Here is a 24514-nt window from a genome sequence, read left to right as displayed (position 1 = left end):
GACCAGGCCGGGGCTGCCGGGGCTCGGTGATCCTCGGTAGCCCCCCCGGTCCCCTCCCCGCCGCTACCCGGCTTTGCCGGACCGGCAGCGCCGCTCGCTGGGGACCGGCAGGAGCTACGTACGGACCGCATCCATACCGGGAACCTGCCCCGCATCCACACCGGGAACCCGCCCCGCATCCATACCGGGAACCCGCCCCGCATTCCTGCTCCGAACCCGCCCCGCATCCATACCGGGAACCCGCCCCGCATCCATAACTGGAACCCACCCCGCATCCATAACTGGAACCCGCCCCGCATCCACACCGGGAACCCGCCCCGCATTCCTGCTCCGAACCCGCCCCGCATCCATAACTGGAACCCACCCCGCATCCATAACTGGAACCCGCTCCGCATCCGTGCCCCGAACACATCCCGCATCCGTCCCGAACCCGCCCCGCATCCCTGCTCCAAACCTGCTCCCCATCCCTGCCCCGCATCCCACATCTCCCCTCACCCCTTGATCCCAACACCTCCCCCTCCCATCACCCCCCACCCCAAATCCCCACGACTCCTGTCACCTCCTGACTCCAACCCTCGCCCCAAATCCCCCCACCCGTCACCCCTTGACCCCAAACTCACCCCAACCCCCCCATTACCCCCATCACCCCCACTCAATCCCCCATATCCCCCATCATCCCTCACCCCACACCCTGACCCCAAATCCCCCCATCTCAAACCCCTTCCTGACCCCCCGTTCCGTGCGGAGGGGGCGTGTCCTTCCCGAAAGGGGGCGTGTCCTCTGGGAAATGGGCGTGTCCTCCACCAAGGGGCGTGTCCTCCTGATGAATGACACGCCCTCCCACCCAATGGGCGTGTCCTTCACCGAGTGGGCGTGTCCCGGTGCCGGACTACACCTCCCGGCGTGCCCCGCGCCCCCGCCGGGGCGGCTTCCGGCGGGGCGGCCCCGGGAGCGGCGGCGGCGGCAGCGGCAGGTGAGGCGGGCGGGGCTGGGGCAGCGCTGGGGACCGGGACCCTCCCCCGGGGGGCACGGAGGGGCCTCGGCGACCCCGGGCCGGACCCTCCCCCGGGGGGCACGGAGGGGCCTCGGCGACCCCGGGCCGGACCCTCCCCCGGGGGGCACGGAGGGGCCTCGGCGACCCCGGGCCGGACCCTCCCCCGGGAACACGGAGGGGTCTCGGTACCCCCGCCCTGGACCCTCCGCCGGGCCACGGCACCCCCGGGCCGGCCCCCCGAGCCCCCTGCGCGGGGCAGCGCTGGGGGGGACACGGGGCCCTGTTTATGGGGGGTTCCTGGGGGCGGCCCCGCGTGGTGCTGTGTCCCCATCGGTGTGAACGCACCCCGCACACCGGCCCTGAGCCCGCTCTGTGTCCTGTGTCACACCTGGGGACACCCCCAAGGGCTCGGGCTAAAATCGGTGTTCCCATTCCTGCTGTGCCCCCTCTCCGGGAGTGTCTCCCCCTCTCCCAAAGTCCCGTCCCGGGCAGCCCCGCTGGGGGTTCTTTGTTTGATCTCTCCACCAGTCCGAATGTTGACTGAAATTTGAGCCGTCCCCGCGGTGCTTTCTGCCTTAATTGTTCTCTCCCTCTGTTTGCACGCAGATGAATTATTTACCTCTGTGCCCTGCGTGGGTGGTGTTTGCCCAGGTGGAGGTAGGTGAGGGCTTGGTGCCCCTGTCCGGGGCTGGGACACCGAGAAAAGGGTGAATCATGTGAGAAGAGGCTGAAATGAACTTTAAAACTTCCCTTCTCAAACTTTTGGTTGTTTAAATGTTGCTTCCACAACTTTTGGTTGTTTAAATGTTGCTTCCACAACTTTTGGTTGTTTAAATGTTGCTTCCACAAGCCTGGAGGGAGGAGTGGGAGTCGTGGCATCATGGAATGGTTTGGGTTGGAAAGAGACCTTGAAGATCATCTCATTTCACCCCTTTCCATGGGCAGGGACACCTTCCACTGTCCCGGGTTGCTCCAGCCTGGCCTTGGACACTTCCAGGGATGGGGCAGCCACAGCTTCTCTGCCCAACCTGTGCCAGCCCTGCCCACCCTCCCAGGGAACAATTCCTTCCCAATATCCATCTAAATCTCTCCTCTTTTAGCTTAAAACTGTTCTCCTTGTCCTGTCACTTTCTACCTGTGTTAAAAGTCACTCTCCCTCTCTCTGATAATCCTGGAAGGCTGCAGTGAGAATTCCCAGGAGCTGCCTCTTCTCCTTGGACTTGAAGAAACCTGGAATTGGGCCGGGGTGAGCATTAAACTTGAAGTTTGCCTTTGAAAAAGGAGCATCAGCAAGTTCTGGGCAGAGCCAGGGAAGGGCAGTGATGAAGTTTTCTGTGCTCTGCTCTCAGAGGGTGAAGGATGTTCAGCTGGGTTAGTTTGATGTGCTGTAGAAGTTGTAAAGGAGTGTAATTAGATTCCTAATGATTTCCTCAGAAATGCTTCTTACTCTTCAAACAGACCTTTTAAATTAACCCAAATTGCTTTCTGGAGCAACACCTAAAATTGTAAATTTACTTGGTTTAAATTCCTTTCTGAGGAGAGTGCAAAAAAAGTTTAAAAAAGGGGGAAATAAAGCCAAAATGAGGCCACTTGTGAGGGACCATTGGCACAGTTACACCAACCAGAGTCGGTAGTTTGGACAGTGATGGCCAAACTTTCCCATTCAGAGGAGGTTTAAACTTGTTTTCCCAACAATGCTGGAAGTGGCTGTGGAGTTCTGTCCTAAATCAGGGTGGTTTCAAGTGTGTCAGCGTGTCCTTTACCCGATAATATCTCACAGGGTGCTTTGTAAGGAAGGTTTTCCTCCTGGATTACCAAGAAACGAGCCATGCCTGAGGCACAGAACATCCTCAGGTCCTGGGAGAATGGGTGGAAATCCTGCTGGGAGCACTGGGCAGTGCCACAGAGAGGGGAATGGGATTGCATCCCTGTTTTCCTGCTGCTGGATCAGTGGTCTGTGATTACACAGCCCTCGACTTCGTTCAATCACCGGTTAATTTGATTTCCAGTTTAATTTGATGACAGTTTTGAGAGCCAAATCGCTTGTATTTAAACAAATGGCTTCTATTTTGATCAAATTTCATTGTGCTTGGCGTGTGTTGGGGCATTATATGGATTAAAAATCGCTGAGGCCGCGGTTCCTGCAGGTTCATTAGTCGGGGATGAATATTCAGTTCTGAGCTGCACAAACCCTGGGTCTGGCAGGGAGGGGGAGCTTGGGGCAAAACTGGGCTTTGCTCACAGCTCTCAGTGATGCTGTGCAGGGAGGAAGCTGCAAATGGCCTTGGGATCATCTGGACCACCCTCAAAACATTCCATTTTTTCAGGCAAAACCAGAACTTTGGGCTGGCAGGGAGTGTGAGAAAGCTGGTCCAGCTGTTGGGGGCAAAACTGTCATCCTGTTGCTGCTTCCATTAATGTGGGAGTGGGGTGTGCACAGCAGAGAGACCCTCCCTGTCACTCAGAATCAGGTCCCCAGTTCTGTTCAGTTGGGATTTTCTGCATGGAGGTACATTTTTGACTGTGAAAATGCTTTTGGGTTTTTTTTTTCCTGGTGAGTTTGGAACCCTTGGAAAACTAATGGATGTGAGACTGCAGCAACTCTGGGCCTCGTCTTTGTGTGAAAGAGGGGGGGAAAAAACCCTTTCAGAGTTCTATTTTTATCAGTTAATTAGTAGCTCTTGCTGACTTGTCAGTGCTGTGGTGATCACTATTCCCAGTTCTTCCCTGCAGTGGGGTCACTTCAGGCAGGGAATGCAGCAGCTCCAGCACTCACCCCTTGGCTGGGGGTTTAACCCCTTCCAAACTGTGCCCCCAGATCCAAGGGCAGGGGAGGAACCAGCATCAATATATAAATAAATATATATATGTGTATATATATGTGTGTGTGTGGATATATATGTGTGTATATATACACACATATATATATATTTATATATGTATATATTTATATATAAACACACATATATATGTATGTATTTATTTCTATATACACACATATATGTTTTTATATATGTATATATTTATATACACACATATTTTATATATATATATGCATATATTTATATACACATATATATTTATATATATGTATATATTTATATACACACATATATATTTATATATATGTGTTTATTTATATACACACACATATATATTTATATATCTGTATATATTTATTTATATATATTTACACACACACAGAATATTGTGAATCTTCATCTGAGGTGCTTCACAAATACTGATTGTCCCTAATTTTCCCTCTGCCCTGGAGCAGTTTTGCCATCAGGAGCTGAGTGTGGAGCTTTGCTGATGGCTGAGCCACAGGCTTGGGATCAGAGGGAAAAGGCTGCAGATTTCCCAATTCTGGCTCTTATCTGCTGGGTTTGGGTGACTCAGGACAATCTAGGGGTGGAAGGTGACCGTGCTGGGGGTTTAACCCCTTCCAAACTGTGCCCCCAAATCCAAGGGCACATTCCAGATGAGGGACCAGCAAACAGATACACAGAATATGGTGAATCCTCAGCAGAGATGCTTTTTACAAATGGTGATTGTCCTTAATTTTTCCTCTGCCCTGGAGGGGTTGATGTATCATGAGCTGAGTGTGGAGCTTGCTGTGATTTGCTGAGGTCTGAATGACAGGCTTGGGATCTGAGCTAAAAGGCTGCAGATTTCCCAATTCTGTCTCTTATCAGCTGGCTTTGAGTGACTCAGGACAACCTGGGGCTGGGAGGTGACCACGCAGAACCTCTGGCCATGTTCAGCTCCTTGCAGATGAGGAATTGCTGGTTTCCTGGTTTCTAAATGAGGAAGCCCTTAATCTGAAGGTGCTGTTCTTGTGTTGTTCGTGTGGTGTCACTTGTTTTTGACCCTCAGCAGTGCTGGGATAGGGAGGTGAGAGGCAGCTCCAGCCTCATTGTCACTGCCTGAATTTCTTTGTTGGTGACTCTCTGCACTTTCCACTGGGGACAGGACGGGATGGGGGAGGGAGGATTAATTATCTCCAGAGAGAGGTTTCTAATGCCATTAGCCAAAGGAACAGGCTTCATTTCTCAACTTGAACGAGTTGTGAGAAATAACACAAAGCACCGGTGGCAAAGACATGAAAATTGAGAGCAGTCCAAACGGTTTCTCTCTGCTGAACCCTGGAAATAGATTTATTATTTTTTCCCCTCCCAAGCCTTTGGCTGGCAGCAGCTTCTGGAGGAGGGGGAGGACGGGTAAACAGATTGTTAACTTTATTCTTTTGTGTTTGTGCTTTTGGAATGCTGATTCCAAAACTCAGTTAGGAATTGCTCACCTACCAGCTGCACTGCGAAGTCGTGATGGGCAATTCATTATCAGGGACTAATTAACCACGGCTGCTGAGTGTCATGGGGCAAAACAAGGTGCATACTGATGAGGTCGGTTTGTGCAAACCTGGCACTTCTCCTGCAGTCGGTGCCTTTTGAAACAGATTTGGGCAAGATCGTTGGACTTTGGTAAAGTTGAAGTGCTGTTCGACCCGAGGGTTTGAACCTTTTCACTGCCAGCTCCAGAAAACTGCTGCTAAAAGCAACTTTCGTGCTGCCAGTACCTCACTTGTCTACAAGGTTTTCCCTTAACCAATCCCCAAAAGTGAACCCCTTAATTAGAGCTGTGTTGCCACCGATTTAGTTGTCTAAAATCCAGCAAGATTAATCCCCACTATTGATTTAAACCAGTCAGCCCCATATGGGCTTCTTTCATCGCCTCAGACTTATCTGTGAGAGGAGTGAACCTCTCCTAATGTGCTTTTCTCTCCTCAGTTCTCTCCTTTAGCTTTAAGGGTGCAGGCAAGAACAATTTTGGCCCTGCAGAGAAGCCTTGATTTGTAAACTTGCCTCAAAGTTTGGGAGGCACTGACTGGTTTGGTGGCAGGGCAAGCTCAGGGCTCTCTGTGTCACAGGGTGTCTTGGCAAAAAGAAAGAGGTTATTGCTGGATGTGGCCTTGAGGTTGGGATCACAAACCAGATCCCAGCCATGGATGTGGAGGGGAAGCTCCTGGAGGTGTTTATGGATGGAGGTAAAGCCAAAGGTCATTGCCTTGGGAGAGTTTGAGCTTTGGACAAAGCCAGTCACTGTGCTGGTTTTCAGGGGACTTTGGCTGCTCTCACGTGCCCTTGGAGGTTGTTCTCTTGGCTAATTCTCCTGCTCAGAATGAGCTGGGGGTTGTTTGTCACTGGCTGGACTGGCTGGTGCAGGTTGGAGGGACCGGCCGTGCCTGCTGGGGGTGGGATTTGATCAGTGTTATCTCTGCGTTGGCAGGAGCTCCCCTGCAGATGCAGAAGTGCTGCTGGGGGGGGGTGTTATCGATCCCTCTCCTCTCCAGAGCTCTCAAAGTTCCTGCTGGTTTGCTGCAGTGCCAGGATCCTCAGGAAGGGGGTTTGCAGGTCCAGCTGTCACCTGCCACCCTCCAGTGCAGGAGAGGCCTCACTGGGATTCTGAGATAAAAGCAAGGTCAGGAGGGTTTGGGCTGGTCTGTGCTGCCTCAGGTTCTGTGGGATTGCATTTTTAAAGCTGTTCTGCAGTGGAGATCTGGATGGATCCACAGAATTCCTGCTCTGTGCTCCTGGATGGAGTGACCTTGTGCTGCTGAGGTGTTCTCTTTACCAGCTGGGACCAAGAAGGGGGATAATAATTACTGAAATAGTGATGAGCTGTGAGATTTGTGCCAGGAAATTTGGGCTGCTGTTATTTGGGATATTAAGTTTAGTGTCTGTTGCAAACCAGGTGTAATTTACTGGCAGTGGGAAACAGCAGAAGCAGAAGGGCTGTTACAGAACCAGAACATGCTGAGTTGGAAGGGACCCATCAGAAGCATCGAGTCCAACTCCTGTTGGGTTTGTTCCCCTGTAAAAGGTGTTTGGGTGATGCCAGAAGAGAGAACAAATAATTAGAAGCAAAGTCTTCTTCCCTTACGTTTTTTGATCAGCAGCAGGTGAGACGTGGCACGTTCCCTGCAGGGTCACGGAAGCTTCATTTACCCTGTGTTAAATTAGTGTTAAATTAGTGCCTGTATCCTGCTCCTGGCTTGCTCTGGATCCTGTTCCTCCTGCCTGTGGATCAGGGCCAGAGGGGAGCAAAGTCATGGAATTTTTTATCTTGTAATTCCAAATCAGTTTTTGCCATGAAGTCCTGCAATTATGGACAGAAACCCTGAGATTACAGGTGGGTGTAAATGGGATTTCTCCTGGCTCAGCTGCACCTTCTTAGAGCAATATCCACCTTTGGGTGGAATTGTCATGCTGTTTTCCAGCAGTTTGGGAGTTAGGAATGGCTTTTTTGTACATGTTTAGAATAAAATGAAAGCAGTTAATAGAGAGCCAGCACAGGCACAGCAGGGAGACTTCAGGAAAATCCATACCTGGCATGATAAAACTGCTTTTTTGCTATTATTGTTCTGTTTCACTTGTTTTATAAATACAGGATCATTTCCTCATTATGAGGATAAATAGTTTGTGTGTGTGGGAAGTTCCTGAGCTGGAAAACTTTGCTCATGTAGGGACTGATACCTGAGATTCTTCTGTCTCTCACCCAGGGAGGCTGTTAATTGGGAGTGTTAAGTATCCAACTTCTCTGAGCATTGATGGGCTTGGAGAATAAATCTGGTAGAAAGCAATGGAACTTTCAGGATGAATTTGTTAATCAGAAAAAAATTCTTTGCAGAGAGAGTGCGCAGGCATTGGAATGGGCTGCCCAGAGAGGGGGTGGATTCTCCATCCCTGGAGGTTTTTCAGCTGAGCTTGGCCGTGGCACTGAGTGCCATGATCTGGTAAAGGGACTGGAGTTGGACCAAGGGTTGGACTTGATGATCTTGGAGGTCTTTTCCAACCCAATCCATTCTATAATTCTGTGATTCTGTGGATGTGGCACTGAGTGAGAATCCACCATATCTTGATCCAACCCCACTGTGATCACCAGTCCAGGGCACTCCGTGCCCTGGACTGGTGATCACAGTGGGGTTGGATCAAAGGTTGGACTTGCTGATCTCGAAGATCTTTTCCAACCCAGTCAATTCTGTGATCTGGTCCTGGATGTGTTGGTGTCTGGTCACCTGCAGTGTCAGAATTCCAGACTTCAGAAACCTGTGTTTTCCCATCAGGTTTGGCAAGTGGGATGGAGGATTTCTCTAAGGCTGCTGGATCCCCAAACCCCATTTGATTTGACACCAGTGATTACACTAATCAATGTTATTCCTCACCTGCTTTTATCTTCCAAAGGAAGCCTCCAATCTGTATGTTAATGACTGGGTTCTCTCCACCCATCAGCTCTGAGTCCAGGGAAAATGAGGATGTTTGGGTGGACAGAGCCCTGATTTAGCTCCCAGCAATGTTCCTGCTGTGCTGTTTGATGTCAGGCAAGTCACTTTTTCCTCCTTCCATCCTCCTGTCTATCCTCTCCAAGATTAGTGCTTAGTAAGGGTGTAGTCACCCTCCTGTTCATAGCTGGAGGGACCAATTAATTCATCTGAGCCTTAAGGGCCTTAATTAGCAGGTTCTGCTGGTCTGGGTCCCTTCCCACTCCCTGTGTAGGTGGGACCTTTAGTAAATGGAATATGAATAACAAGAGGAAGCATTTGAGGAGCAGGGATATGTGGGGTAAGTCCAGCATGAGGCTCAAGGAGTTTTCTCCACTTGCACCTCATCCTGTGTTTTGTGAATGTATAATTGGAAGTTTGAACTCTGCAATTTTTTTTTATTTAAGTGTTTATTCAGGTTTCTCACTGGGCTTTTCTGCCTGTGGATCTTGGCACTTTTTTTGTATTAAATTCTTTAGTAAATGAGGATTTTTTCAGAGCTTCTCCAGTGAGATGGGAAGAAGTTTGCCTTGATTCTGCAGTAAATTCCTGCTGCTCTTGGGAAGGGGGATTTATGAAGCTGCTGTGCCACATTTCAGCATGGAAAGGAAGGTGGGGGAGAAACTCCCAGAAATCTGTTTCTCCTTTAATATAGAATTCTATAGGTGCTACTCTTCCATGGGGAGCAGCAGTCCTTGCATAAACACTGGATATATTAACATTTCTAACTAGTAAATTTATGGATAATCTCTTCTTTTGGAGGATTTATTCCGATTTGAGGGCATTAGTCTTTGGGAAAATTAAACCTCTTTTAAATCCACTTTGTTCAGAGCCCAGAGTGGGGAATTGCTGGTAAGCTCTGCCATCTTCTCCTGCTTTTCTGCTGCCTTGATTGGAATTGCAGTGCAGGGAACACAGCTGGTCCAGAGGCACCAGGGGTTGGGCTTGAGGTGCTTTATCCACTTGTGGCAAAATGGATTTTGGAGCCCATTTGCTGTTCCTGTAAGGGGCATGTTCAGCTTTGAGTGCTGCAAAATCAGGGGAGCCCCTAAACCAACCCTCCAGGTAAGAACCATGGAGTGTTTGTGGGAGCTGCAGTGTCTGGATGGAGCTGTTTGTTTGCAGTTCTGATGCAGTTTTGGGGGGCTGAGGGGTGAGATACCAGTGCTGCTGTGCCCACTGTTCCAGGTGGCTGTGCCCTTGTTCCAGGTGGCTGATTCACAGCTCTGTGTGTTTAATCATAGTTTCTACAGCAGTGAAACCTTTAATGAGAGGGTGGAGTTCCCTCTCAGTCCCTGGCGGGTTTGCGGGAATGTTGTGGCCGATTCATTCCTGTGTTTGCTGAGCAGAGCCAGTTTTACAGGGGAGGATATTGAGGGATATTCTGTGTTTGTGGTGTGTGTAATGAGGGCTGAAACAGCCCTGGCTTTTTAATGGCATTATTAATTTTAATAGTGGAATTATTTTTATTATTATGCTGTTGCTTTGGGTTGGTTTGTAGGGTGCTGCGTGGCTGAGTAAATGCAGAGTAGGATTCCTTATGTTGATGTGAATGTTCATCTTGCTCCCTTTTAATTATCAAGATAACAGAACTTGTGATTGTAGATGAGTTGAGTCCTTCTGTGCTCTCCACAAACCCTTCCCTCAGGGTGTGACATTATCTGTCAGCTCAGAAGTTACTGGGACACTCTTTGCAGCTGTGGTTTAGTCCTGTTGGACTGAAAGCTCCGATTCTTTGGTATTTCCAAGGTGACTTTGCTGCAGGAAGCTCTTGGAGCCTTCATTCTTAATGCCCAGCAGCAAGGGGTTTGATTTGCATCATCAAATGATGTGGTGGATGGTGCTCCTGTGTGGATTTAGAGCCACATGTCACCTTGCTGTGCTGTCCTATAAAACTACAGTGTGTTCCTGAACTTGGAGCAGAACACTGATCCTGGAGAAGGGCATTGCCTGGTGGATCCCTCAGTGGGATGAGGGTCCTCTGGGGTGGCTGATGGTGCTGCTGAGAAGTTGGGCTTCAACAAAACCCTGTCTGAAGGTGGTTTTAGTGGTCGTTGTTGGAAAAGTGTGACAGCTTGGGGTTTGATTGGATTGATCATCCCCTCTGTTCATCCTTGCCCTGTGTAAATAAAGCTGCCTTGTCCAAAATTCTGGTTCTGATGTGGCACATGACTTGTTTGTGACAGCATCGATGATCCGTGTGGGTCCCTTCCAACTCAGAATAGTCTGTGGTTCTGTGAAAGGGCAGCTGAAACAGGAATCTGTTGGGAATGGGTTTTATCTGCATTCAAAACCAGGAGATGGTGTCCATTGCCAAGAGTCTGTCAGAGAGAGGTGTTGGCTGAGAACTCTTGTGCTTCCCTTTCTGTGCATGAGGCTCACCAGCAGCAGGATGACTTTTGTCCCTGAGGTGAATCATGAGTGGGGTGAACCTGCTGTTCAAAATCCAGCACTAAAGCAGCTGGGAATGTGGGGCAGCAGGAGCTGGGGTGGTGGATGTCAGCACTGCTCAGCTCTGGGTGCTCTTTTTGTCTCCCTCTCCATGGGGAATAATTCCTGTGTCATTGTGGGTGTCCCTTGCAGTGGGAAGTCAGAGAATCACAGAATGGATTGGGTTGGAAAAACCTCCGAGATCATCAAGTCCAACCCTTGGTCCAACTCCAGTCCCTTTACCAGATCATGGCACGCAGTGCCACGGCCAAGCTCAGCTTAAAAACCTCCAGGGATGGGGAATCCACCCTCTCTCTGGGCAGCCCATTCCAATGCCTGAGCACTCTCTGTGCAAAGAATTTTTTCCTGCTCTCCAACTTCAATTTCCCCTGGCAGAGCTTGAGCCCGTCGTGCCCCCTTGTCCTATTGCTGAGTGCCTGGGAGAAGAGACCTCTGCCTGTTACACAGACTTTGCAGGTAAAGTGGAGGCTTTGGTTTATTTGCATTCCCTATTAGTGTTGGGGACAGGAACACTTCACTCCCTCCTTTTTGGTTGCAGCAGTTCCGGGCATGAGATCATCTAAACCTGGTGCTGGGGAGTTGCAGGTTGACCCTTAAATTCAGTGTCCCCACAGGCTCTGTCTTCAAGAATTCCTTGCTGGAAGGCTGTTTGTGCTGGCTGACAGGAACAGACCTGAGCTGCCTGTACTCACTGTCTGGGTTTGAAGTAGCCTTTGTGGGCTGAAATGTTTGCTGCTTGTTAAATAGTTTCATTCAGTGCACTCAGCTTTTTAACAGATGGGACAGATTTTTGTGAGCCTGGGCAACCACAGCAATTGTTTTGCAAGGTGAGACATTTCTGTTTTGACGGGCAGGAGAATTAATAACGTTCTGTGATTCATACCAATGATGAGTCTGGGTTTGGATCAGATTTGGTGGGTTTTTTTTAAAGGATATTACCATTTGTCTTCAGAAAAAGCTGAGCTGAAAGCCAAAAGTTGACAGAACAGTTCCTGGGGTGCACTGATAGGATGGAGCTTGTGGATAGAGATCCCAGTACACTTCAGGGACTGGGAGAATTGGTGCTGGGCAATGTGAGCACTTAGAAGGAAAGGGTGGGTGGCACCAGGGCAGTGCTGTCTGGGGACACGGGGGCTGTGCCAGCCCACAGTTCTGGGAGGGACTGGGAGCTGTGGGACACCAGATCCGCCTTCAGGTCTGCTGGGGGAATGATTAACCCCGGCAGGAATCCATCCTGTGGATAGTCAGCTCCAAGTGGAAGCTTTCTGCAGATGGCCAGACTTGATAAACAGCACAGGAACCACAGGCGGGGAAGGAGATTTTGGTGTCTGGTGCTTGTCGGGCTCGTGTGCATTGCAGGGCACTGATTGTGTGTCCTGCCAAAGGCAGTGCAGTGTCTGTGTGAGGATCCAGCAGTCTCTGATGGCCAGGCCTGCATTTGCCAGCCCTGCTGTGAATCCAGGGCTGCCCAAAGGCCCTGCAGACTTGAGGGATTTGTATCAAAACTAGCGTGGCCAGCAGGCCCTGGGCACTGACCCTTCCCCTGGACTCTGCCTTGGGGAGGCCACACCTTGAGTGTTGTGTTCAGTTCTGGGCCTCTCAGTTCAGGAAAGAGATTGAGGGGCTGGAGCGGGGCCAGAGAAGAGCAACGAGGCTGGAGAAGGGACTGGATGTGGCACTGAGTGTCCTCTTAAACACCTCCAGGGACAGAGAATCCAACATGACTTGATCCAACTGCACTGTGATCACCAGCCCAGGGCACAGAGTGCCAGAGTGATCACAGTGGGGTTGGATCAAGGGTTGGATTTGGTGATCTCAGAGGTCTCTTCCAACCCAACTGAGAAGAGCAACGAGACTGGAGAAGGGACTGGAGCACAAGTGCTGTGGGGAGAGGCTGAGGGAGCTGGGGGTGTTCAGCCTGGAGAAGAGGAGGCTCAGAGGTGACCTCAGCACTGTCTGGAACTGCCTGAAGGGAAGTTCTGGCCAGGTGGGAGTTGGTCTCTTCTCCCAGGCACTCAGCAATAGGACAAGGGGGCACGATGGGCTCAAGCTCTGCCAGGGGAAATTGAAGTTGGAGAGAAGAAAACAATTCTTTGCAGAGAGAGTGCTCAGGCACTGGAATGGGCTGCCCAGAGAGGGGGTGGATTCCCCATCCCTGGAGGTTTTTCAGCTGAGCTTGGCCGTGGCACTGAGTGCCATGATCTGGTAAAGGGACTGGAGTTGGACCAAGGGTTGGACTTGATGATCTTGGAGGTCTTTTCCCACCCAAAATCGATTCTGTGATTCCAGGGCAGGTCGTGCAGGAGGGAGCAGGGCAGGAGCAGTTCCCATTTCAGCAGTTTATTGCCTGCTCTCAGGGCTATCACTTCCTTTGCAAAGGGCTGATTTCCTTCCTGCAGCATTGCTTGGAGTGGGAGCAGGAAAGTGAAAATCTGTGGTGGTGGCTGAGCCAGTGCACGGTAAATTCGGTCATCTGGGGACATGTGGGGCAGGTGATAAATCAGCTGGATCTCAGGGTGTGATCTGCCAGCCCAGAGCTGCAGTGCCCAAAAGCCACAGAGAGCCTGTGTGTTTTAGCAGATTGCAATTTAATTGGCCTAGGAGTGAGTTTGAGCTGTTTTTGTGGCTGAAGAATTGCTGGTTTATGTTGTGATCCCTTAACAAAACAGCTCTGCCATCAGGCTTTGTGTCTGAGCAGCACAAAGGCTGTGCTGGAAGCAGAGTGGTGTCTGTGCGTGCCTGGTGTGTCCATCTGTGCTGGCTGGGGGAGAGCTGGAATTTGGAAGTGCTTTTAATTGTGTGGGGGGAGCAGGTGGCTTTTCATCACAGTGAATTGTTTATTCCGGGATAGATTGGGGCAGGGTTTTCTTGCTGTGTGTTGTTCTAAGAGAAGGGGAGGAATGAAGGGTTAGAAAGGGTGGAACTGGTTGAACTGGAATTCCTGGGTTGTGCTTGGCCTTGGGTTATGATCAGCAAGGTCCTGCTCACTTCAAAACCTGGGGCTGGCACATCCTGGTGCCTCGGGATCTGTTGGTGCTTCAGGTTGTTCATAAAAGTCTTGGAGCACTCTGAGTTTTGTAGTTTTGTAGCAGAGAACTCAAATAATCTTGTTTTTAAGAGGACACAACTGTTCAGTCACACACTCTGAGGATACACATAGGATGGACACTCATGGCTTGGTGACTGAACTGGCTCAGCATGGAGAGGTGAGGGTGGCACCTTCCCTGGGATGTTTGCTATGGAAAAAGGAATAGAGGAGTGGGCAGGATTTGACAATTCCAGCCTGACTTGATGCCTTCCAAACCCAGTCCTGCCCCTTCCCTGCAAGGACGGGCTGTCAGAGCCCTGGCTGGGGCTGCAGCTGTGCAAACACCCCAAACTGCTCACCAGGTCCTGTGGGTTCTTTGCCTTCCCTTGTTCTGCAGCAGCTGCTGATGGGCCATGTGACAAACCAGTTGAGGAACTGAGCTGGAGCCAAACCAGCTGCTTCTGCACCAGGCTGGTTTGGACTGGGGGCAGCTGCTCCAGGAGGTCCCTGGTGCCAAGAGAGGAGGGCAGGCAGCGTCCGTGGAGCCACAGCTTTAATTTCCTTGTGCACAGGGGCATTTTGGGGTTCCAGGGCAGCTCCTGTGGCTGTGCCTCCATCCCCTCACCCCCTGCCTGCCCCTGAATCGCTCCCTCCAGGAAGTTTTCAGGTTGAGCTGTTTCTCCAGGTTCGTTTTCAGGTGACACTGACCCCAAAGAGCTGTGAGGAAGGGCCATGCTGAGCTCCCCAGGGGCAGGGGGTTTGCACTGGGGGGATTTCAGGCTGTTAATTTTTGTGGGAAGCCTGTTCTTTCCAGTGGCTCCCTCAGAATGGCCTGGCTTGGAAGGGATTCTGAAGATCATCTCATTCCAGCAGACCAGGTTGCTTTTTCCTGATAAAAAAGGGGATGATTTTTTCCCAAATACACTGTTATATTATTGACATCAGGAAAGTTCTGGTTCTTTGTGGTTCTTTGCTGGAAATAAAGCAATTTGAGACCTCATTCATTACTTCTGTGGTAAAAAACTACTCAAAGCTTGTTTCTGCAGCAGGGTAGTTAATACCAGACCTAACCCAAGGCTGAAGGAAGGTGTAGTGATGGGGAGACCAGTTGAAACCAGTCTTTCCATTCCTGCTGGCTGTTGAAACTGGGATGACAGTAGGGTTGTGTTGTGGCTGAGTGGTCTGAGCTCCCTGGTCCATGGGCTGCCTTTCCCTGGAGTTCCCTGCCCCATCCAGAGGGTCACTGCAGAGAGGTGCAGGTACAAGTTCCAGCAAATAAATTTACAATGACTTCAATTCCTGAGTCCTGGCAGGGCTCCTGCAGCTTTTCTGTGTGTCATTCCTGGCTGTTGGGATGGGAGGATACAAACCTGTGGGCTGAAGTGCCTCTGAAAGCTGCTGTAGTTTGTGTTTGGTGCTGTGTGGGTGTTTCACAGCTCTTGTGCTCCAGGGAAGCTGTTGTGTGTCTAAACACTGATTTTTGTGGGCACCTCTTTGTGAATCGAAGTGTTCCTCAGATGAAGTCATTTAGGAAATCTCTATTTATAGGCAAACCTCAGAGCTGGCTGATAAACACCCTTTGTTGTAGCCTTCAAATGAGTGACATCATCCATCCAGCTTGGAGTTGTGGCAGAGGGGAAGGAAGGATACCTCTCAATCCTGGCATCGTTAATTTACTGAGCAAAGCTGGGTCAGATTGGGTCAAACTTCAGTTCTTTTTCACAACAAAACTATTCCTCAGTGCCATTTTTATTGCAGACCCAAGTTTCCTATCACTGTAGGTTGGTGTCATCTCTACAAACACATCCTTTGGCCATTGTGCAACGAGCTGTGCAGGTTTCTGACACCTGGGGCTCACTCACAGCTACCTTGGAAGTCTTAAAAACCTTGCAAAGCATTTTTTGTTCCATTTATATGTCTCAGAACGGGTTTGGGTCCCACCAGTGTTAACAGTTCTCCTCAATATGCCTTTTCCACAGTACATGTTGTGAGTGATGGCATTCCCCTGCAGTTTTGCTCTGATAGAATGAACTCCCTTCCCAAAACCTTGCTGAGGATTTGCTGGGAGTGCTGGTGGAGCTGGAGGGAGTGGGGGGTAGGTTTGTGACCATTCCTGGTGCTGGCACCTATTGAAGGGTGCTGTTTGCTGAGCAAACCAGCAGTTCCTGGCAGGCTGATGACTGTGCTGGGGAGTGTGGGGGGTCACAAAATGAACCTGCTCTGATGTCCAAGGACACAGAACAGAAAGGCTGAGTCTGGTGTACAGGAGAGCTCACCACAAAGTCACAGCTCACAGTTCAACCTCCTTGTTTTCCTTGTTTTCCTTGTTTTCCTTGTTTTCCTTGTTTTCCTTGTTTTCCTTGTTTTCCTTGTTTTCCTTGTTTTCCTTGTTTTCCTTGTTTTCCTTGTTTTCCTTGTTTTCCTTGTTTTCCTTGTTTTCCTTGTTTTCCTTGTTTTCCTTGTTTTCCTTGTTTTCCTTGTTTTCCTTGTTTTCCTTGTTTTCCTTGTTTTCCTTGTTTTCCTTGTTTTCCTTGTTTTCCTTGTTTTCCTTGTTTTCCTTGTTTTCCTTGTTTTCCTTGTTTTCCTTGTTTTCCTTGTTTTCCTTGTTTTCCTTGTTTTCCTTGTTTTCCTTGTTTTCCTTGTTTTCCTTGTTTTCCTTGTTTTCCTTGTTTTCCTTGTTTTCCTTGTTTTCCTTGTTTTCCTTGTTTTCCTTGTTTTCCTTGTTTTCCTTGTTTTCCTTGTTTTCCTTGTTTTCCTTGTTTTCCTTGTTTTCCTCCTTTTTTTTTTTGGCCTCTCCCCCCCCCTCCCCTTTTTTTTTTTTGGCCTCTCCCCCCCCCCCTCCCCTTTTTTTTTTTTGGCCTCTCCCCCCCCCCCCCCGCTTTTTTTTTTTTGGCCTCTCCCCCCCCCTCCCCCTTTTTTTTTTTGGCCTCTCCCCCCCCCCCCCCCTTTTTTTTTTTTGGCCTCTCCCCCCCCCCTCCCCTTTTTTTTTTTTGGCCTCTCCCCCCCACCTCCCCTTTTTTTTGGCCTTTCCCCCCCCCTTTTTTTTCCCCTCTTTCCCCCGTGCTTTAAGGCTCTTTCTCATACTGGGCTTCTCTTGTACCCCTTTGTGAGGTGTATATAATTCCTGACAGGTTTGAGGTGGGTTGATTCAGGTGATCTGACAAACCACCCGACTGTGCTGGTTGCTGAGCAGGGCTGGGATTTCCCTGGAGTGCTCCAGTCCAAGGCATGTCCTGTGCAGGATCCTCTGCCTGTGAACCAGGTTTTGCCTGTGCCAGGTATGCAGAGCCTGCTCCGGTGCCCTTCCCGTTAATGCAGCCCCTCCAGAGGCATTTCCTCAGCTCCTGTGCCTTGGGAATGTTCCAGACTTGCTGTTTTCCCCTTCCAGGTCCTCTTTGTGTTGCTGTTGAAATGATTCCCCTGGTTTGATTTGCAGTTTTCCCTGGCCCAGGTCGGCTCATCTGCCTGCAGGGCACGAGGAGAGATTTGCTGCTTCACTGGGGTGTTTTTTCAGCCTTTGTTACTGTGGAAGGTCCTTTTGTGGCTGCAAAGAAACCGTGATAGTTTTGTTGAGCTCTTAATGCAGCTAAAAGTGTTGGCTGGGAAATGTCATCTCTAAAGGAGAGTGAGAGAGCTGAAACGTTCCTGTTCTTGGGGCAGTTCCAAAGGATCACAGCCTTTAAGATTATCCCATTTAAGCTTTAATTTAAGATTATTTGAGGAGTGTTTCAGACCAAAATGAAAGGTCAGTGACCATGTGCTGAGCAACCTGGGCTAGAGGAAGGTTGGAGTTGTATGATCTTTAAGATCCAACCCAAACCATTCCACAGTTCTGTGTGGGAATGGTGTTGATGCCTAAGGAGCTCTGGGAAAGGCACAGCTTTCCCTTGAGATTAAAATCAACTCAGGGCCTGTTGGGTTTAGCTCAGATTGCTGCACTAAGCACCATCCTCAGGCAAACACTGTTGCTGCTTCATAAACTTTAGGTAGAACTTTTTACTTTTTTTTTTTGAAGGAAATGTTCTTATTCAGGAACTTTATGGCCTTATTTTCACAGTGGGATGTCTCGCTGCCTGCACTTGGTTATCAGTAGTAGGAATTAATTTCTCTGCTTTCCCAGTTATGGCCAGGCCACCTTTTATTAAAACTGGAGCTTTAAGAATAATAAATTGCCTGGGGAGAGTTTCTTTAAGGAAATTTGATCTCTTAATTAGCAGTAATTAGAAATTATGCTGGTGAGACTGTGAAGGGAAGAATAAGGCTACAGCTGATTTACAGACTACCTGAACTGCTTGGCAAAATGTGCCTCAAAAAGGTGAAATTTCAGGCTGCTGTAGATTCAGTGATGTGATTTCCATTCAGAAAGAGCTTTAATTTCAAATTTTAACTGAGCTGTGCCCAGTTAAAAAGTGTTGACTCTCTAAGTTGATAAAGACACTGATGCTGCAGAGGTTTCCCATCCCACGTGTTTTCAACTGGGAATATTTCATTGCCTTCCAGTGTGGAATTTGATTAGAGGTGCCTGGTTTGTGCTGGAATGTGCAGTGGGGAAAACACGGGGTTTAATCAGATTTTTCACATACCCTGTGGTCTGTGTATCCCAGGAAGCAGCTGGGCAAGGGCCTTTGGGAAAGATCCATCTGGCAGCTCTGTGGATTCAGCTGCACCACTGCTGAATTTTTGGGAGTCCAGGTGAGCTTTCTAACAAGTTCATTTTAGTGCCTTCACGGTGGTTAAGCTCGTTCTTATCACTTCTTAAAAAGAAACACTTTTCAAACTGGCTCTGCAGCAGCTGAGGCCAAAAGTGGCCTCGTTTTGGGGAGGAAATGGTGGTTGCAAATGAAGTTGTGTATCGAGTCACAATGACAGGGCCACGACCACAGAACTGCTTCGTTTTCATTGAAAGTTTGACAAAAATGGAAACCACAAAACGAAGGAAAGATGGTTTGGATCTTACCCCAGAAGCCAGAGGTAAATAAATAACCCTGTTATTTATTTTGTGCCTTTTGGGGGTGTGTTGCAGACACAGGTTATGTGCAGCCCCCAGTCCTGCAGCTGTTCCTGTCATGGTGGGTCTGGGATGGAGGTTTGGGTTGGACACATCCAACCTCCTCCTTCTGATCCTTCAGGGCAGGCAGGAACAGGCAGAGGACTGAGCTCCTGCTTTTCAGTGGCTTTCATGAGGTTAAAATCAGAGAATGCCAGAATGGTCTGGGTTGGAAGGGACTTCAAAGCCCATCCAGTCCCACCCCCTGCCATGGGCAGGGACACCTTGACTGTCCCAGGGTGCTCCAAGCCCTGTCCAACCTGCCCTTGGGCACTTCCAGGGATGGAGCAGCCGCAGCTTCTCTGGGCACCTGTGCCAGGGCCTGCCCACCCTCACAGGGAAGGATTTCTCCCCAATATCCCATCTATCCCTGCCCTCTGGCAGTGGGAAGCCATTCCCTGTGTCCTGTCCCTCTATTCCTTATCCCCTGTCCCTCTCCAGCTCTCCTGGAGCCCCTTTAGGCCCTGGAAGGGGCTCTCAGGTCTCCCTGGAGCCTTCTCTTCTCCAGGTGAGCCCCCCCAGCTCTCCCAGCCTGTCCCCAGAGCAGGGGGGCTCCAGTCCCCTCATCAACCTCATGGCTCCAGGATTTTGTTCAGGAGATCCAGGTGTGCTTGGAAAGTCTTGCTGGGTTGTCAAGGCTGATTTTGCTGCTTCAAAAGCTTTGGAGCCTTTTTGCTGAATCAGTGCTGAGACCTGATGAATATGCTGATTCTTTCTGACCAACCTTTGTGACAGAGGTGTGAGATTTCTCACTGGTTTCTGTACAAACTAAGAAACTAATTGTAAAAACCTGGGGGAAATGTAACTTCTTATGTACTGTTGTCTGGAGCTTCAGACACTTCCAGGCTGCTGCAGTTTCTTCCCCTGAGTCACTAATCCTCTCATTTCTAACTCTGTCTGTGGTTCTGTGCAGAATGAGCTGGTTGGAGGGTTTTTTGAGTAAATTTTTGAGGGTTTTTTTGGAGTAAACTGAAATTCCCTGCGAGGTGTGGTACAAGAATGAACTGTTGCATGAGCAGGTATGTGCAGATCACAGAGGAATTTTAATTTCTGACAAGCCCCATTGTCCTGAAATCAGTTGAGCAGAAAGACATGAGGGAATTGGGCCAATTCCAGAGCTGAAACCAGTGTGGTGCTGCTGGGCTGGGATTTCACAGGGGCTGCAAGCTGACCTCAGTTCCTTTTGGAAGGGAGACCTTCTACAGCCCTGGGTTTTGCCTTAAAAAACCCCCTGGGATTGATGTTTTTGTGGCAAGACAAACCAGAAGAAATCTGGGTGAAAACCCCTTTTATTGGTGACCTGCATTTTGGGTGGTTTAAGGCAATCAGGCTGACACTTTGGAGGTTTGAATCTTAGATGCTCAATGTTTAACATGTTGTGTGTTGTTTTATAACCTTTAGGAGGGGAAAAAAGGGTTTAACATGTTGTGTGTTGTTTTATAACCTTTAGGAGGGAAAAGGCATCTCAAGACTTCCTGTTCTTAACAATCCCAGGTCTGAGGAACAGGGACCACACTCCTGGATGTTTTCCCTTTCCTCTAATATAACCCTTTCTGAAAGGTGAATTGGACTGGAGGCATTTCCCCACCTCCTCTGTGCTTCCAATTACTGCACTAATTAACTCATACAGACCCTGTGCCTGGGCTGTGGTCGGGTTTGCAGAGGCTCAGCTGGTGGTTTTGTAGCTAACTGGGGATGCCTCTGTGGCTCCAGCAGCAATAAAGTCAGTCCTAATATGGCTTTACACAGTCAGGAATCCAGTTTGTCATCTCGTGCTTTTTGGAAAGAGGGACAAATAAATACAGCTCAGATTTGGGGCAGTTGAGCTCTGCACTTCAAATATTCATTATTTGTTGCTTTGCTTTGGTGGAGCTGCTTCATTTTCTGTACAAGAATGAGTTGGGTCCTGGATAACTGGGATGATCTTCTGTGGAACCTGCTTTACAAAGACATCAGTTCCCTTCCTTTTGGTGTGCCCAGACTTTCCTGGGTAGCAGCAAAATGTGGGAATTGCCTTCTGCAGTAGGAGAATTTATTAACACGTTTGGAGGGTTCGTATGTGTCAATAGATTGTGGTGTGTGTTGGTCTTGTGGGTGTCTGGAAATCCTTTAATACATTAAATCAAGCAGCTGATGAAGGACCAGCCATGCCTTGCTCCCTCCCTTTGGATGCTCCATGACAATAACAGCATCTGTCCTCTGCACCAACGGGCCATTCTGCTTTAATTGTACCCTCTGCTTTGATCAGGGAGATAATTTTGGTCGAGGCAGCTGCTTCAAGGACGGTGAGGGGAGAAGCTGGTTTGCTCTGTTCATGCTGCAGGATGTTTTTTCCCTGCATGCATCCACACCTCCAGGGTGGTTGATCAGCTGCCAGAAGGTCTGGAGGCGAATTAAGGTGTTTTCCATACTGATAACTGAATGGAAATTGCATTTGTCACTGGGGGCTGGCACTGTGCTGTTGTTCATCCTTTCCTATGGGCTGCTGGCTTTTTGTTCCAGGGTGGGTAAATAGGGCTCTGAGACACCTGGAGAGGCTCTTCCAGACTTTGTGTGGTCTGGTTCAAGTGGAAATATGGAAAAACTCACTGTGTTTGCCTGTTAATGAATAAAGTGGGCAGGTGCTGCTGTGGAGTCCAGTGTAAGGTGAAAGTTTCTGGGAAATGGAGGACTGTGAGTTGGATTTGGTTTTAAATTGCTTTACAAAAGAAGTCAGTCCCCTCTTGAAGAAGGATGGAAACTGAGGCACAGATAAAGAAAGGGCCTTTTCTGAGGTCCACCATCCCTTGAGGTGTCCAAGGAATGATGGACGTGGCAGTTGGTGCTCTGGGTGACAAGGTGGGGATTGGGCACAGCTTGGACTCGATCTTGGTGTCTTTTCCAGCCTAAATGTTTCACTGCTGGTCAGAGACTGAGCTGTGCCAGGTGGGGGTTGGTCTCTTCTCCCAGGCACTCAGCAATAGGACAAGGGGGCACGATGGGCTCAAGCTCTGCCAGGGGAAATTGAAGTTGGAGATCAGAAGAAAATTCTTTGCAGAGAGAGTGCTCAGGCATTGGAATGGGCTGCCCAGAGAGGGGGTGGATTCCCCATCCCTGGAGGTTTTTCAGCTGAGCTTGGCCGTGGCACTGAGTGCCATGATCTGGTAAAGGGACTGGAGTTGGACCAAGGGTTGGACTTGATGATCTGGGAGGTCTTTTCCCACCCAATCCATTCTGTGATTCTGTGGATGTGACACTGAGTGAGAATCCACCACGTCTTGATCCAACCCTACTGTGATCACCAGCCCAGGGCACAGAGTGCCCTGGGCTGGTGATCACAGTGGGGTTGGATCAAGGGTTGGACTTGATGATCTCAGAGGTCTTTTCCAACCCAGTTGATTCTGTGTTTCTATGATTGATTCTGTGGGGGTCTGGGCTCCCACTCCAAAGCTCTGCACAGCATGTCCATGAGGAATTTTTAAGGTTTACTTTGCCCAAGTGTTGGGAAAACCTGCTTGCCTTCCCCATGGCACAGCCCTGGAGGATGCAGCTCCTTCCCTTCCCAGTTCCTCCCTGGTAATGTTATATTACTGTGCCACCCACAGGCAGCTCCTGAGCTGCTGGAAAGTGTTTGCAGCTTGCACAGGGAGCCAGTTATCAAATGTTAAATCTGTGACAAAGAGCTCTGGTTTCATTCACTGTGATACCAATTGTGTTGAGGTTTCTCAGTCCTCGTTATTCCACTTTTCTATTTCAATTGCATGTAGAGTTGTTATAACATTGTCTGATTTCTCCACTTCTTCCACAAAACCTTGTGCTAACCAGCTGCTCTGTTCCTGCTCAAAGCTGTCGCTTCCCAACAAGTGAGGAAATGCCTGAAGTGTCCTTGGGAAGAGAGGGAAACTGCGGGGCTGCTAATTACTGGTGCACCCCATTAATTGACCTGTTGCCAGATTGGGCTGTGAGGACGACTGGCTTTAATCTGTGTGGTTTTATTGAGGGGGAATATTGTGATTTCCCTCCATCTGACCTCTCCACTGCTCCGTGTGTGATTAGTGCAGAACAAACTGGGTCAGCCCAGGCTGCTGGGAGGATTTGAAAGTGTTTGTAGCCAGTGATGTTCAAACCATGTAACAAGGACATGAGCAGCCCGAGATTTTTAGGTGGAGCTCGTTTGTTTTTATTTGAAGTCAGGAAAACAGATGAGCTTTTTGGCATCTGCTGATCTGAAGGACTTGTGCATCTTCTCTGTACTGCTCAGTCCACCAAGAGGTTAATTATCCCTTCACACCTTGTCTGGTGCTCTGTAGTGGTGCATTGCCCATGGTTGATCTGTTTAGGTTTTTTAAGAACTTCCCTTGTAATATTTAAGCTCCAGTCTGTGCCCCTGTGCTGAAATCTGCCCCTTGGGAGAACCCTTTGGTGCTGTTGAGTTCCTCTCTTTTATAGAACAGAATTTTAATATTGTTTACCACGCTCTTAATCTCATGCCTGGCAGATAAAATGAGTTTCTTTAGCCCTTCCCCTGGGGGACCTGATGGGGCTTCATGGCCAACAGACCCGTGGCATTTGGTGGAGTTATCTCAGCTTTGCAAAAATCCGCTCATCTGCCTTCCCAGGATGAGGAATTGATTGGGGAGACAAGAAAATGGTGAATTGATTTTTGTTTTTCAGGCTGCATTTATAAAAAGGGATGGGCAGCATCATCTGTGGGGCTGGTTTGTGAATCTGGCCCTGGAGAAACATGTGGGACAGAAACAGCTGGGGAGAGTCCTGAGGGTTTGGTTCAACCATTCCAGTGGGGTTTGGAAAGACAGGGAAGATTCAGGATGTTCTCTGTGATGAAGAGGAGGCTGCTCAGTGCCTGGCCTTCATCTCCCAGCTGGCTTTATTCCTGATGTCCATTTTTTCCTGTTTTAATGGTGAGCTCTTCCAGGCAGCATCAATCCCCCTCTGGGGTCCTGCCATTTGCTCCAGTGGGAACCTGTTTGGGATTTGGCCTTGTGGGTGCTGGGGTAGCAATGGCATTTTTAAATAGTGTGCAGCAAAGGGCTGAACTGCCATAATGAATGACAATATTAAATTTGTTTATTGGCTGCCAGTAGCACCATATCAGGTCAGAATTAAACACCTGTCAGGTGAGCTTGTTTAATTTCATGGGTCATGGTCTGTATTAACACAGGACCTTGTTCTTGGGTGTTTGTTAACCCTTTCCTTTCCCTCTCCCTCCAACTGATGGATACAGCTCCAGACCCTTAGAAGAGCATCCTTTTTCTCCCCCACATGCTTTTTTTTCTAGGACAGCCTCAGGTTTTGTGTCTCATTACAGTAAAAGCCCTGCAGTGGCTGCCCAGCTGTCATTGGGTCCCTCTCTGGATGGTGATTTAGAGCTGAGCCAGCCTGGAAAGGGCCTGTCCATGCCTAAGGCAACCCTGCTGGCAGCCACTGTGGAGAAGTAATGTGCCACTTCTGCTTGGAAGAGTTGTCAGTTTTCTAGTTCAGTTGGGAAAAACAACCAGCATTGGCTCGGGTTTCAGCTGGACTTTTGGAAACATCCCATAGTGTTTTGAAAGAAGCTGCTCCTGTTGCTGGAGGAGATGAACAGTGAGGACAGAGGGGTCCAGATAATGAGCTTCACTCTGGAGCAAACTCAGTGCCTGATATTCCAGAGGTCTGTACAAGGGTCACTGAAAATGA

The 24514-nt window shown here is 49.2% G+C and overlaps 1 protein-coding gene across 4 annotated transcripts in view; it reads left to right on the top strand.

Moving 5' to 3' along the window:
* The first annotated feature begins 918 nt into the window (after positions 1-918).
* PHACTR4 (phosphatase and actin regulator 4) overlaps positions 919-24514 on the top strand; it is a 69861-nt gene continuing 46265 nt past the window's right edge. For 2 of the 4 annotated variants that reach the window (XM_071576475.1, XM_071576477.1), the window contains exons 1-3: positions 922-973; positions 1601-1651; positions 2173-2240. The gene's annotated coding sequence lies outside the window, so the exon portion shown is untranslated. Of the gene's footprint in view, positions 974-1600; positions 1652-2172; positions 2241-24514 lie in introns of all 4 variants that reach the window. The other 2 variants (XM_071576474.1, XM_071576476.1) reach the window with 1 other exon arrangement.

This window comes from Pithys albifrons, chromosome 24 (genome assembly GCF_047495875.1).
Source record: "Pithys albifrons albifrons isolate INPA30051 chromosome 24, PitAlb_v1, whole genome shotgun sequence".
NCBI lineage: Eukaryota > Metazoa > Chordata > Aves > Passeriformes > Thamnophilidae > Pithys > Pithys albifrons.
Note: the sequence above shows the minus strand (reverse complement) of the source record. Positions and strands in the feature narration are given on the sequence as shown.